General features: G+C 39.6%; 1 protein-coding gene across 4 annotated transcripts in view; it reads left to right on the top strand.

Moving 5' to 3' along the window:
* Positions 1–13,264, top strand: part of Chn1 (chimerin 1) — a 153,924-nt gene that overhangs the window by 24,979 nt on the left and 115,681 nt on the right. Inside the window, exon 1 of one of the 4 annotated variants that reach the window (XM_059260709.1) lies at positions 4,638–4,791. The exons of the other annotated variants lie outside the window; for them this stretch is intronic. The gene's annotated coding sequence lies outside the window, so the exon portion shown is untranslated. Of the gene's footprint in view, positions 1–4,637; positions 4,792–13,264 lie in introns of those variants that run through there. 4 annotated transcript variants of the gene reach the window in all.

Genomic DNA, 13,264 nt, shown 5'->3' with positions numbered 1-13,264 from the left:
CTCCCTGAGTACCGGGATTGAAGGCATAAGCCACTGTGATTCAGGTGATGGAGCCCAGGACCTAGTTGCTGAATGCTGCATTGCAAAAACCATGAGTGCTGCTCTGCCACCCACTTCTTTTTTTTCTTCCATATATTAGATCCCTCATTTAAAAAAAAAAAAAAAGTGGGCCTAAGCCCACTACCAGCTAAGCTACATTCCCAGTCCTATCCTCCATCTTTGCCATTTTTTTTCTTTGTGTTTCACTTGTATCATGCAAGAGAACCATGGTGGTCTGTGGAATCTACAGCTCTTGATAACTGCTTCGTATCCATGTTTGCTGTTTATGATCTAGCAAAATGTTGAGTCACTGCTGTTCTGTACACCATATGGTGAAGCATGGGCTGTGGTTAGAAGAGGCAGGAGGTTGGATGGCAGCCCACTTGACTGTGGAAAATACCAGAGAGCACGTTATTGTATTGAGCATTCTGTTTCTCACCTTCACAGTTAGTTCAGGAACTGCAGATAGAAGAGTTGGGTCTGATGAACGTAGAGATTCAAGGCAAAAATAGTGTTAGGGTGATCTGGACATTAATGAAGCTGTGGAACTCCTGTTTCTTTGTGTAGTCACTGACATAAAGTGAGAGAATACTCAGAGAGAAAGTATTATTGTCGTTTGTCACCCATTGTATGTTAGAAGCTTTCCTAATCCCATCTAAAGTTTTTCAGAGAAGCTCGTACGTTCTGTTCAAATGCATAACTGAGTCAGTTTTCCACCTCTGTTTCTCTCAGGATGACATGGTCCGCCTCTCACTTAGTAACACATTGTACAGGGACGTGGATGAACTCCTATAACCTGGCTTTATGGCTTTGGCTTTCTCCCTCCTTCCCCAATACTGGTAACAGTCTGAAGTCTCACTTTACTTCTCTTCCAGCTTCCGTAGTTGCTGAATGCTGCATTGCAAAAACCATGAGTGCTGCTCTGCCACCCACTTCTTTTTTTCTTCCATATATTAGATCCCTCATTAAAAAAAAAATCATCCCTAACAAAAATGATTCATAGTTTAAATATTACAGGAAGGAGAAAAATGCAAGATTATGCAGAATTTAATCTGTATATCCCAGCAGAATTTTTAGCTTAGGAGGATTTGAAATTGGAAGAGAATGCTGTTTTTTACTTTAATAGCATAAATATAGACAGTATGTGCCCTTCCTATCACTAATCCCAGTCAGGATGGTGTCAAGATACGAACATGCTGTGGGCCTGAGAGTTAGCCCTCTTCAGCCTTAATGCATTTAAGATACGCTCACTCCCTCTGGACATGACAGCTAGGAAGTGTCCTAAGACTTTGAAGGTTGTACTACAAGGAAGCTGGCAGTAGCAAGAGTGCATCAGGAGCTTGAGTGAACTCGGCTCAAAGGGATATCAGCATCCCTCCACTAGCCTTCCAAACCTGTGATTTGAATCCAGTCTGTAGCCTAGTGTTGAATCCTTAGACCCACATCTGAAGCAGCCACTCAAATACCTGTCTGTGAGCAGTTTACTTGGCCTTTTTCTGTTCATGTGACCTTCCTTAGCTTGCCTCCTTTCCATTCTCAAGTAATTGGCTTTGGGTTTGGTTGTTTCTGACTGCATGGGTAGTGTTAGATGAGCTACCTGCTCTCACTAGAGCCTCTCTGTTATCAGTCATAGTTATGAGCATGTGCTGTGAAATCATATGCTCTGGTTAAGGATTGGCTGTGTGCTGGGGATGTTTAACTGTGTTTATGCCTTGGTCTCTCACTTACTGATTTTCTCATCTTTGAAAGACGCTGTGTATTATACCTACTTCTTAAGGTTGTTTTGAGTTATCAACAAAATAAGTTTAAAAGCATTTAACAAAAGCCTGGTGAGTTGTAGGTGTTCAGGTCTGCAGAATCTGCTACTGTGAACTAGCTATTAGTTTGTTTTTAGCACCCAAACTAATCTCAAGACCCATTTACACTATTCAGCGTTATTGAGAGCCCTGTGGCCTGTTTTGTTTTGGGGAATGGTATATGTTTTACTGTTACAATGAGAATGCCTGGAAAAAGCTCTGGACACAAAAGATCCTGTTGCCCTCCCAGAGGCTAATTAGTTTACCTTGGGCTGTGTTTAGGGATTCCTTATCCCACTGTGTGCCAGCCTAACGTCCTAACAGACCAAAACAAAACAACCCAAACCCTTTGTAACGTGTTAGCAAAACCTAGTTTTCCAGCCTTACCTAACTTTTTATGGGGGTGCTGGAGTCAAACTTAAGTCCTCATGCTTGTGTAGGATGGTGGTTTGAAAGAAAACGGCCCCCAAGGGGAGTGGCACTATTAGGAGGTGTGGCCTTATTGCAGTAGGTGTGGTCTTGTTGGAGGAAGTGTGTCACTGTGGAGGCAGGCTTTGAGGTCTCATATATGCTCAAGCCATACTCAGTGAGATAGACCACTTTCTGTTGCCTTCTGATCAAGATGTTGCCAACACCATGTCAGCCTGCACACCGTCATGTCCTGCCATGATGATAATGGACTAAACTTCTGAAAATGTAAGCCACCCCAATTAAATGTTCTCTAAGATTTGCTGTGGTCATGGTGTCTCTTCACAGCAGTAGAAACCCTAATTAAGACACGTGGCAAGCACTTTACCAACTGAATTATCTCCCCAGCCCCTCAACATGTAGTAGTTCCATAAAAATGATTTGATTCTGAAACAGGATCAGGAAACATTTTGTACTGTTAACATTAAAATTCATTAGTATACCTTGTATTTAACTGGATCTTTTACCCATATATGATATTATATTGTTGTGTATTTGATATTTCAAAAAGATTAGTTCATGAAATTATATGCATCTTCTCATGTTAACACAGCTCATTCTACAGTATATTTAAAAATCACCTTCTTTAATTATAACCATATATCTCATTGGAAGCCTTTAAATATTAACAATCTGTTAAACTCATGATGGTTGACATAGTTTCCGCAGATTCTAATTTTCACTTGAAAGCTTGAGTTTTATGACTACTAATAAATACTGTCAGTTTTGTTGAAATGACAAGCTTACTTTGAAAATAACTGTCAAATCCCCACGTTTGAGTAGTCATAGTTTGTCAGCCATTCTTTCAAGTGAAATGATGTTTTTGAAGTTGAAGCCACCAGCTCTCAACTGTGATGATCTCATACGTGCTTTTATTCAAGATTGTTATATTTATTTTTTTATTTATCATACTTTCACTATCCATGTAGTTGGCTATACCTTACCTAGTTCCCATTTTGTTACACAGAATATAAAAAGGTGTATCTTCCGGGCTGAGATTTAATAAATCAATACTTTGCCGGGCGGTGGTGGCACACGCCTTTAATCCCAGCACTCGGGAGGCAGAGCCAGGCGGATCTCTGTTAGTTCGAGGCCAGCCTGAGCTACAAAGTGAGTTCCAGGAAAGGTGCAAAGCTACACAGAGAAACCCTGTCTCAAACAAACAAACAAACAAACAAACAAACAAATAAATAAATACTTCATCAGGAAATTCTTAAGTGAAATGTATTTTTTCTTTTTTGTTATGAGTGTAGTGTTGAAGTGTATGATGGCAACTGTAGCACATTATTACTGCTTTGTTTGGGGTTGAAATGCTGGCGGTTCTACCTACCATTGCTTCTGCATTACCAGTGCAGTTTGAAGAACTTGAGTGTCAGGGCATTCTTACTTTTCAGATAAAGGAAAGGGAGGACCTCACTGAGTGAAGAATTGGGCAAGCCACAGAGATAACATAGGGAAACACACGACAGCCTGAAGAGGCTGCTGAGTGAACGTGCATCTTCCATGTCTGATGGACAGTAAGAAAGCCAGAGAGGCTGGAGAAAAGTGAGTAAGAGAGAGAGAGAAGTTGATGGCCTGTTGGGGTAAGAGTAGCAGACCTTTTGAGGTCTTGCAGGTTATGCTTCTGATTTATAAACGGGGCTAGATCTGGCATACTACGTGTCTAACAGGTTACCAAGTAATGCCTTATATCACAGCCCTTTTAAAATTAGCAGTCTTTGTAGGCAGTTACAGAGAGTTTAGTTGTTATTCTGAATGATCCAGAAAGTCATTGGCGGTAATTCAGCAGAAGAACAAGTTTTGATTATGTTTAACATGATCAGCTATAAATATTAATAACTGTAACACGTCTATAATTCATACCCCAAACCCTAGAGACTGGTATGCTAGAATTCAGGGTATTTGAGAATTATACGTGTGTGTGTGTGTGTGTGTGTGTGTGTGTGTGTGTGTGTGTGTGTATGTTTGTATGCTATAGTACCCCCAGCAGCATCTGAGGCATTAGTCTTTAATCACACGTTAATAATCACATACAAGTGAAACTGATGAACAGTTACATTTAATAGGGGAAATAAAGACTATTCTCAAATCCATTGAGGTGAAGCTTTTACCACCAGTCAGTATAGAAGCATTATAAAAATACTTTGGGTTCAAGTCAATACATTTGGCTGCCAAATGAGTTGTAAAAATACTTTCACTTTTCAGAACATTGGGATTTTAAAATTGAGAAAACGTAGACTTTGTTGTTATTACACTTCCAGTTAGTTGTTCCTCATGTTTTCATACTTCAGGAATTTCTTTAAGACAACCCAGTTCATTACATGTTCGTTATAGGTCCTGATGGATGCATATGTCAGCCTGAGTCATCATGCTCCAGCTCTGTGATGCCCTAGTTCTCTTCAAAGCAAGAACAACAAGCACCCATCAGTTTGGAACACAAATCCTCCTTTCCAGAGACTTTTTACTTCTTGGTACCCTGTACTATCATGTGAGCAAAGTATAGTTAATTAAAGTATGCCGAGTATTTTATTGTACTTTGGTATGTTTAGCATTTACTTAGAACTATCCAACTCTGGTCATTTGTGGTTGGCAAATCTGACTTTGGTTTCTTCTTTCTTTATTCCATATTTGACTCTGCAACTTGTAATTTAAAGCAAAGTCCTGTAGTTTCAGTGTCTACTTAACCTCCCTAGTGACTGTGTGGCTTTCCTTAACTAGTCTAAATGAAATAGAATGCATGGAGAAATTATTATAAGGCAAGGAATGCTGTAATCTTTTCTCATCTCAGTGAGCCAGGGTGCCGCTTAGTAACAGCCTTCTTTATCCTCCTGTCCCCATAGACTCTCATGTAAGGGTTAGTACACCTGCTCTCTGAGCACCCATCCTCTTAAGATCCTTGAAAACAGTGGTAAAGGGAGACTTTGAAAGAGTTTATTTTAAGGCTTGATTGACTTCTCACTGGGGAGTTCTATGACCATGTGAAGAAGAATGCACATTGTAGTGCTTTACCCTTAGATCCCTAGTATGATGGGAGATTCTTTTCTTCCAGGGTTAGGGGCTAGGTGGGCCATTGCTACAGAACTATGTTGAAGTGTAGGAGAAGTGTGGGATAGGAATTATTTGTCCAAAAGGATGAGTTGGAAGAAAGATTTTTTTTTTCTGTCTGCTGAAAGACATGAAGGTTGAGACAACTGAATTAGAATTCTTAGGTAGCTGATTAGGAAGAGCACCAATAAATGTAGAATTGGTTTTTGTTGGTTATTTTCTAGGAAAAACAAAACCCAAACTTGTATTTATAAACAGTCACAGTTTTTGTCTACTTGACACAAACCTAGACAGAAAGAAGGAATCTCAGTTGAAGAGTTGACTCCATCAGATTGGCCTGTGGGTGTGTCTGTGGGGCATTTTCTTGATTGATAATTGATGAAAGAGATGCACTGTGTGCAGTACCGTTCCTGGGAAGGTGGGCCTTGACTGTATAAGAAAGGTAGCTCTGCCTCAGACTCCTGCCTGCCCTGATTCCCTTAGTGATGGACTATGACCTGTAAGCCGACTAAACCCTTCTTCTCCAGTTGCTTTTGGTCAGCGTCTTATCACAGCAGCAGAGAAGGAAAGCAGAGCGGTAGAAATGCTGAAAATAGTGTTCACCGGGTTATATTCTAATACATGGAATTTCTAGTGCTAGAGATAAGCCGTGTTCAGAAAATGTGCTCGTCAGACATATTTTTATTGTGGTAATATATAAAATATGCTGTGTTTTAAAAGCTTAATTAAAAGAAATTAATTAAAATTAATTTACTACATTTTCATTTTAGACCTGTGAGAGCAGAGTAGAGTTATATATACACTGTTGCCACGAATGACTAAGTTTTGCGTGTTGTGTTTTCTGGGCTAAAGAAGTTCAGGAAGTGTGTCATATTATAAAGGTAGAGTGTTTTATGTACACACTAGAGTACATATGGCAGACTTGGGAATGCTGAGATCCTAGAGAGCCTTGGCAGGAGTTGAATCTTTGCCTGAAGAGTCCTTTAGAAACTACGGGTGAGCAAATCTAAGGACTTTCTGTAAAAATGCCAGCATGCTGGGGCAAACATAGAAAGCAGCAAATATCTTAGGGAGAAATTCTCAGGGATATAAGTTGTATTTGAAAAACTAGCTTAGAAACACCCCCTTCCCTTTTCATTGAGTTGAGCTGTATGTTACAGCTTCTCGCTTCTGAGGACATAATGGAAAGGTCTGCATGAGCAGCAGGATTTTGTTTGTGTTGTCTGGTGGCCGGCTCTGCCAGGTTGGTGAGAGGAAGCTTTGCTTAGGTCTTGGGTGAAAGGCCAAGCTGCAGTTGTGAAGAGCAAAGTTTCCAAGTTGGCTTTGGTCACATTTGGGAGGAGGCTTTGTTGGGCTGGGCTGGGGCTGCTGCTGAGAGGATGAGCAAAGCATTTAACAATACTGTTTCTGGAGATCTTTGACAAGGGTTACCCGTGAGCATGGTAGTTGCACCATCTCAGACTCCCTTCCCCAACTTATCAACACTTCTAGGTTTGTGTTCTCTGAAGAATTAAAAATAACCATCCTTGGGATTAAAAGTAGTTTATTTCTGTTGCAGTTGGATCATGACACATCAGTTTTCAAGTTAGAACAGTTTTAAATGATTTGATTACTTGTTTTGGTTTTTTTAAATTTTTAATTTTGATATTATTTCTTCCTTCCCTTTCCTTTCACCAAACCCTCCCATGTACCCTCCTTTTCCCTTTCAAATTTATAGCCTCTTTTTCCATTAATTGTTGTTACATGCATATATATATGTGTGTTATATGTGTGTGTGTGTGTGTGTGTGTGTGTGTGTGTGTGTGTGTGTGTGTAGAACCTCCTCAGTCTGTATAATGTTACCCATAGGAATGCTCTCAGCATTCCTTAGTTGCCTGTTCTTTATGTAAAGTTGAGACCTTGTGAGAGCTCCCTCCCGCCCCCCCCCCCCATCCATATTAGCATGTTTCTTGATGTTGCCCTTATTTAGGTCATATTTAGGCAGTCATGTCAGTGAGACTTCCTTCATACGTGTGGTTTCTGACATTACTGAAAGACTCAGGCTCACAGCAAACTCCCTGGTCCTCTGGCTCTTACAGTCTTTCTGCCCCGTCTTATGTTCCCTGAGCCGTAGGTGCAGGAGTGTTTTGTAGATGGATCCAGGGGGACTGGGCTCCACAACTACATTTAGATTGGTTGTGATTTTCTGCAGTGGTCTCCATCTGTTTTGAAGAGAAGTTTCCTTGATAAGAGGTGAAGACTGCACTTACCTGTGAGTATAAGGACGAATAGTTGAGTGTACTTAGGATTGTGTTGGTTTAGTAAAGTGGTGGTTGTACATTCTCCAAGACCAATGACTTCATGAGCCCTAGGTACTTGGCAAGTTTCCGAGACAATTTCTCTCTTGTTAAGTGAGTCTTAAATCCAATTAGAAATTGGGCTTGTGGGCTGGAGAGAGGGTTCAGAGGCTGCTCTTCCAGAGGTCCCGAGTTCAATTCCCAGCACCCACATAGTGGCTCACAACCATCTATAATGACATCTGGTGCCATCTTCTGGTGTGCAGACAGAACACTGTATATGTAATAAATAAATAAATCTTTAAAAAAAAAAGAAAGAAATTGAAATTGGGCATGTGCTGGACAGTGGTGGTGTACACCTTTAATCCCAGCACTTGGGAAACAGAGGCAGGCAGATCGTTATGAGTTCAAGACCAGCCTGATCTATATATTGAGTTACAGGACAGCCAGGGCTATACAGTGAAACACTGTCTTGAAAAACCAAAAAGAAAAAGAAATTGGATTTGTATGCCCAAACCTACTGCACCTGTAGGTTATCATGCTATGCTGGTCGTTGTTGTGGTTCATAGATGTCATAGCTGGGTAGCACTGTTGGTTACTTCCCTCCTTTGGAAGTTTGCGTGATGCCTTCTGGTAGGACACTTTCAAGTCAGCTCCAACTCAGGGGCCTTTGCACCCTGTATCTGAAGTGATATGGACTTACCTTCCACCTCTGGGGGGCAACCAAGGGCAATAGCAATAGCCTGTGTATTCTGGGAATCTCCTGGACAACCCTGACCAACAACTCAAGAGGACTTCTGCCTGGTGGTGGGGTTTTTGTTAGGTGGTCTTGGAGGGAGCATTGTCAGCCCAGATGAGAAAAGTTCATTAAAACTATGTATGTATATTTTTTTTATACACATATATTATAGGTGTTTTTTTTCTTTTTTGTAAATTGTTAATAGTATGAGTCCTTATGAGTTTCTCAGGCATCCTTATTGTTATTTTACCCTCTTTCCTCCCTCTTCTATATTTGGCCCTGTAGACCAGGCTGGCCTTAAACTCACGGAGATCCATCTGCCTCTGCCTCCTGAATGCTGGGATTAAAGACGTGTGCTAGCATGTTTGGCTGCTGTATTCGATTTTTTTTGTTTTTTGTTTCTTGTTTTTCAAGGCAAAGTTTCTCTGCTGTAGCCCTGGCTGTCTTGGAACTTTCTCTGTAGACTAGGCTGGCTTCAAACTTGGAGATCCATCTGCCTGCCTCTGCCTCCTGAGTGCTGGGACACCACACCTCTGTTAAGCAGCAGTGCTCTTAATTGCTGAGCCAGCTCTCCAGCCCTGTGTACCACACTTTTTATTGTTCTGTTGTCAACTGAAGGACATCCAAGTTGCTGTAAATAGAGCAGCAATGGACATGGCTGAGCAAGTGGAATAGGATGCTGAGTCCTCTGGGCATATGTCAAGGAGTGGTATAGCTGAGTCATGTGGCAGGTTTATTTTTAGCTGTTGAGAATTCTCCACTCTGAGTTCTATAGGAGCCGCACCAGTTGTCAGTGCTTCCAACAGAGAATGGCATTTCCCTTTCCCTGCGGCCCCCAGCATTTGTTGTCCCTTGTTCTGTTGTCTTTCTCATTCTGCTGGGGTAAGATGAGACCTTAAAGTTACTTTGATTTGCATTTCCCTAATGGCTAGAGACAATGAACATTTTCTTCGAGATATTCCTTACCCTTTTTTAATTTTTTAATTTTTATTTTTTATTTTATTTATTTATTTATTTATTTATTTATTTATTTATTTATTTATTTATTTATTTTTGAGAACTCTCTGTTCAAGTCCCAGACTAAATGGGTCATCTGTTTGGTTTGTTTGTTTATATGTTCTGAGTATTCATTCTCTGTCAGATGAATAGCTGGCAGAGATTCTCTCCCATTCTCTGGGCTGCTTCTTCACCCGGTTGATCATTTCTTTTGTTGTTTAGAAGATTTTTAGTGGGGTTTATGAAGTCCCACTTGTCAACTGTAGGCTTAATTGGTTTGGCTACTTCTGAGGATGAATTTAACTGACCCAATTTGGCCATGACTTTGCAGGCTGAATTTTAATTATTTCAGTTGAAATGTCTTCTTTCCACAGTTTGAATCATTTTCTAGGAAAAAGGTACAGTCAGGATGTGAAGTAGCTAGAAATTTAGCAAACTTCAGTTTTAAATGCTTTCTTGTTAGTTTAAAATTGTAAGAGCCTTTTCTTTGCTGTGAATTGTTTTCCAAGAAACTTCTTGTAGAGGTTCATTTTCTTGTGACTCTTTCAAGCACTAACAGTAACACTTATTTGGTATTTATTCTTTGAATGCTCTTGTTCTCAATGATCATGTTGTTACCACAGGGTTTTGTGGTCATGTTATTATTTTGCCATGTCCAGATACTGTATAGAACAGAATGAAAGGGGCAGGAACTCAGAATCAGCACCTGGCCATTTTAGATAAGACAGCACAGGGAGAACTGCCTTGATTGTCAGTAGATGCTCTTTTTTGTGGACTTAGTTTAAAAATGAGACAGGGTCTTCTGTATCCTGGCCAGTCTTGAATTCTCTGTGTAGCTGAAACAGGCCTGAACTTCTGACCCTCCTGCATCCACCTCTTGAGTGCTGGATTTATAGTTGTACACCAGCTTATGGTTTATGTGGTGCTGGAGGGTAGAACCCAGGCCAGGCCCTGTGCATACGAGTCTACCATCTGAGCTGCATCCCCAGCTGTAAAATATTAGTACAGAAGTCAAAATTACTAATTTTTAAATCAGAGGCAAACTGAATAAATACACTTAAAATGTTTAAAGTGTTCATCATGAACCATTAGTGTAAACTTCATTTAAAATTGAATGTTGTCTTTATTTATTTACACACATATATATATAATATATATATATATATATATATTTTTTTTTTTTTTTTGAGACAGGGTTTTTCTGTGTAACAGTCCTAGCTGTTCTGGAACTCACTTTGTACACCAGGCTGGCCTGGAACTCACAGAGATCCCCCTGCCTCTGCCTCCCAAGTGCTGGGATTAAAGGCGAATGTTCTTTTTAAAGAATATCTATTCTGTGATTTAAAAATTCTTTGGTTTGAACCTTTGTAAAGGAGCATTGGAAGTTCACCATTCTAATCTGTTCTTCAGTGGACCGTCTACCCTTTCAAATGGAAGGTTTAGCAAGTTTAACCTCACCAAAGGAGTATTCTTAAAAGAATAAGACATGATATGTGCTGGTACATAAAGCCATATTTAATAAAAGAATGAGATCATTGAAGCAAATTTCCTTCAAAATTCAGCCTTTTTTTAACATCTGTTTATATACTAGATACAGATACGATCTAATTGGATAAAGTATAAAGATTCAATCATATAATGTTTTAATCTCAAAGAATCAGAACATTAGGGTATTTATAAATAGTTGGAGTCCTGCCAACCACTACATGAACACTTTTGAAAATGTCTCCTAAGTGACCCTAATGTTAATATTATAACATAATTTATAATATTATAAAACAATATAATTTTTATATATCCATATATATAATTTATAATATTATAAAAGAATTATCCTAGATGTTTTACTATAGATTTTTTTAAAATTTCTACCTTTAGGCACAGATAATATCTTGAAATATTGTACTATTTTGGGAAAATGGGTATCCTAAAAATATTTCTATGTACAGAAAAAGACAACATGGGAGATTCCATGTAGCAAAAAATCTAACACTAAATCCTGTAAAAATGTTTACCTTTAGGTTTAAAAATCCATGTGAAATTTTTTTAAAATTCACAGACAGCTCTAGGAGCTTATCAAAATCAAGGGAAATTTAATTAAACTGTTGTTTTCTCCATAACAAATTCTTGACATTCCACAATCTTATAACAGGGAGTAGAAGACTCCAGAAGGAAGGTGGCACTTTATATGTGTAAGTTTATTAGAAAACGAACTGGTTTACTGAACCTCACAGTGGTAGAGAGCACGTGTTCATGTTAAGAGCCTTGCAAAGCTCCTAGGCTTTGTTAAAGGAGAATTTGCCTCAGTGTCCATGTTTTCTTTTCCTTTCAAATAGTTAAACTTGTAGATTTACATTTCCTTATTATCTGCGCTGTGTGTAAACGTGTGTGTGCATTGACACACATTCATATGGTGTAGAGGTTAGAGGACAACTGGCAGGAGTTACTTCTCTCCTTGCAGCCTGTGTGAGTCCTGGAGACCCTACTCAGGTCATCAGGCTTGACAGCAGATGCCTTTACCAGCTCTGGTCTTCTGTGTTTAGTGTTGGTTGGTTTGCTGCTGTTGTTTTTCTGAGTTAGTACAAAGGGAATATTCACTGCATAATTTTCTAAAGAACATACAACTATTTTTTAAATTGTCCTTAGAGATACCTCTTTGGCACTTCTGGAACCTGAGAAAATAGCACAGTGTCTGGGCTTTGGTTTGGATGAGGACCCTGGTTGAGAAAGACGATTTAGAGTTGGCTCCTGTTTCTGTTTCTGTAGATATCTCCTGGTTCCCTATAGCTTCTCCACTGCCCTATTCATTTATACACATAGATAGACACATACTTACATCTTTTTATTTTTTCAAAGTGAGATGATTCATTTATGAGACAATTAACCTAGTCTGTATTCTCAGTTTATCTTTTTTCTTTCATTTGTGCATTGTGTCATAAAGGAGAAATGTCTCAGAAGAACTCATCTTCGTATTTACCCACTTGATCTAAGATGAAGCTTTTTTCCCACCTTCCTGGGCCTTGCTTAATGCTATGGGGTGGGATATGTTGTTGTTGTTTTTAATTATGATACTGGGGAATTGCTTAGCTTCTGTATTTTGGATGTTAATTCTTTGCCAGGCATATAGTTTATACATACTTCCTCCATTCTATAGACTGTCTCTTCTTTCCCGATACTTATCACCTGTACCATGCCAGACTGTCTTTAGCAGCTGTTCGTGAGTCATCTATTGTCTGGTTCCCATTCCCGGTTGTTCTCTGATGATGGGAGTCTGACACATTTGTGTTCTTGGTCTGGCTAGATTCTCTGATGCAATCAGAGAGATGCCAAGAGCTCTTAAGACATTAGTGGAAATCAGCATCTGCTGCTTTCTTTCAATGAGCTACTGCTCTGTGCTAAGAGAACACAAGGTTTCTAATCCTCTCTGCTCCCATAAGTTTCTTTGTATCCCACTCTGCCCTGTACCTGCAGTACACTGAAGAAATGGGGGTTTAGAGGAATCATTTTCAGAGTGCAGACCAGGGACCCCTAAGGGTTCCTAGGATTGCTTTTCCCCCCAGGAATTCTTACAGAGTCAAAACTAGTTTCCATGGTAGTTCCAAGACATTTCGCCTCCCTCCGTCATCTAGTTGAACTTCCAGAAGTTACCTGGCCTGCAGTGTAACAATGGGAATAGGTAGAGAAGTCCAGCTGTCAGATATCTAGGCTCAACATTAATGATTTGTAAAGTGGAAAACTAGATTTTTTTCTTTTAGAACATTTTAATTTAGTCTTTGACAATTTCTTGACTGTATCTAATGCACTGATCACACACTCCACCCTATTTTTTTTCCACCTTTCACTCTCATCAACACCTCCTCTCCTCCTTGCAAGACTTCCTCCCACTTTCTGACTTTTTGTTTTGT

This window comes from Peromyscus eremicus, chromosome 4, assembly GCF_949786415.1.
Source record: "Peromyscus eremicus chromosome 4, PerEre_H2_v1, whole genome shotgun sequence".
NCBI classification, from domain to species: domain Eukaryota; kingdom Metazoa; phylum Chordata; class Mammalia; order Rodentia; family Cricetidae; genus Peromyscus; species Peromyscus eremicus.
Note: the sequence above shows the minus strand (reverse complement) of the source record. Positions and strands in the feature narration are given on the sequence as shown.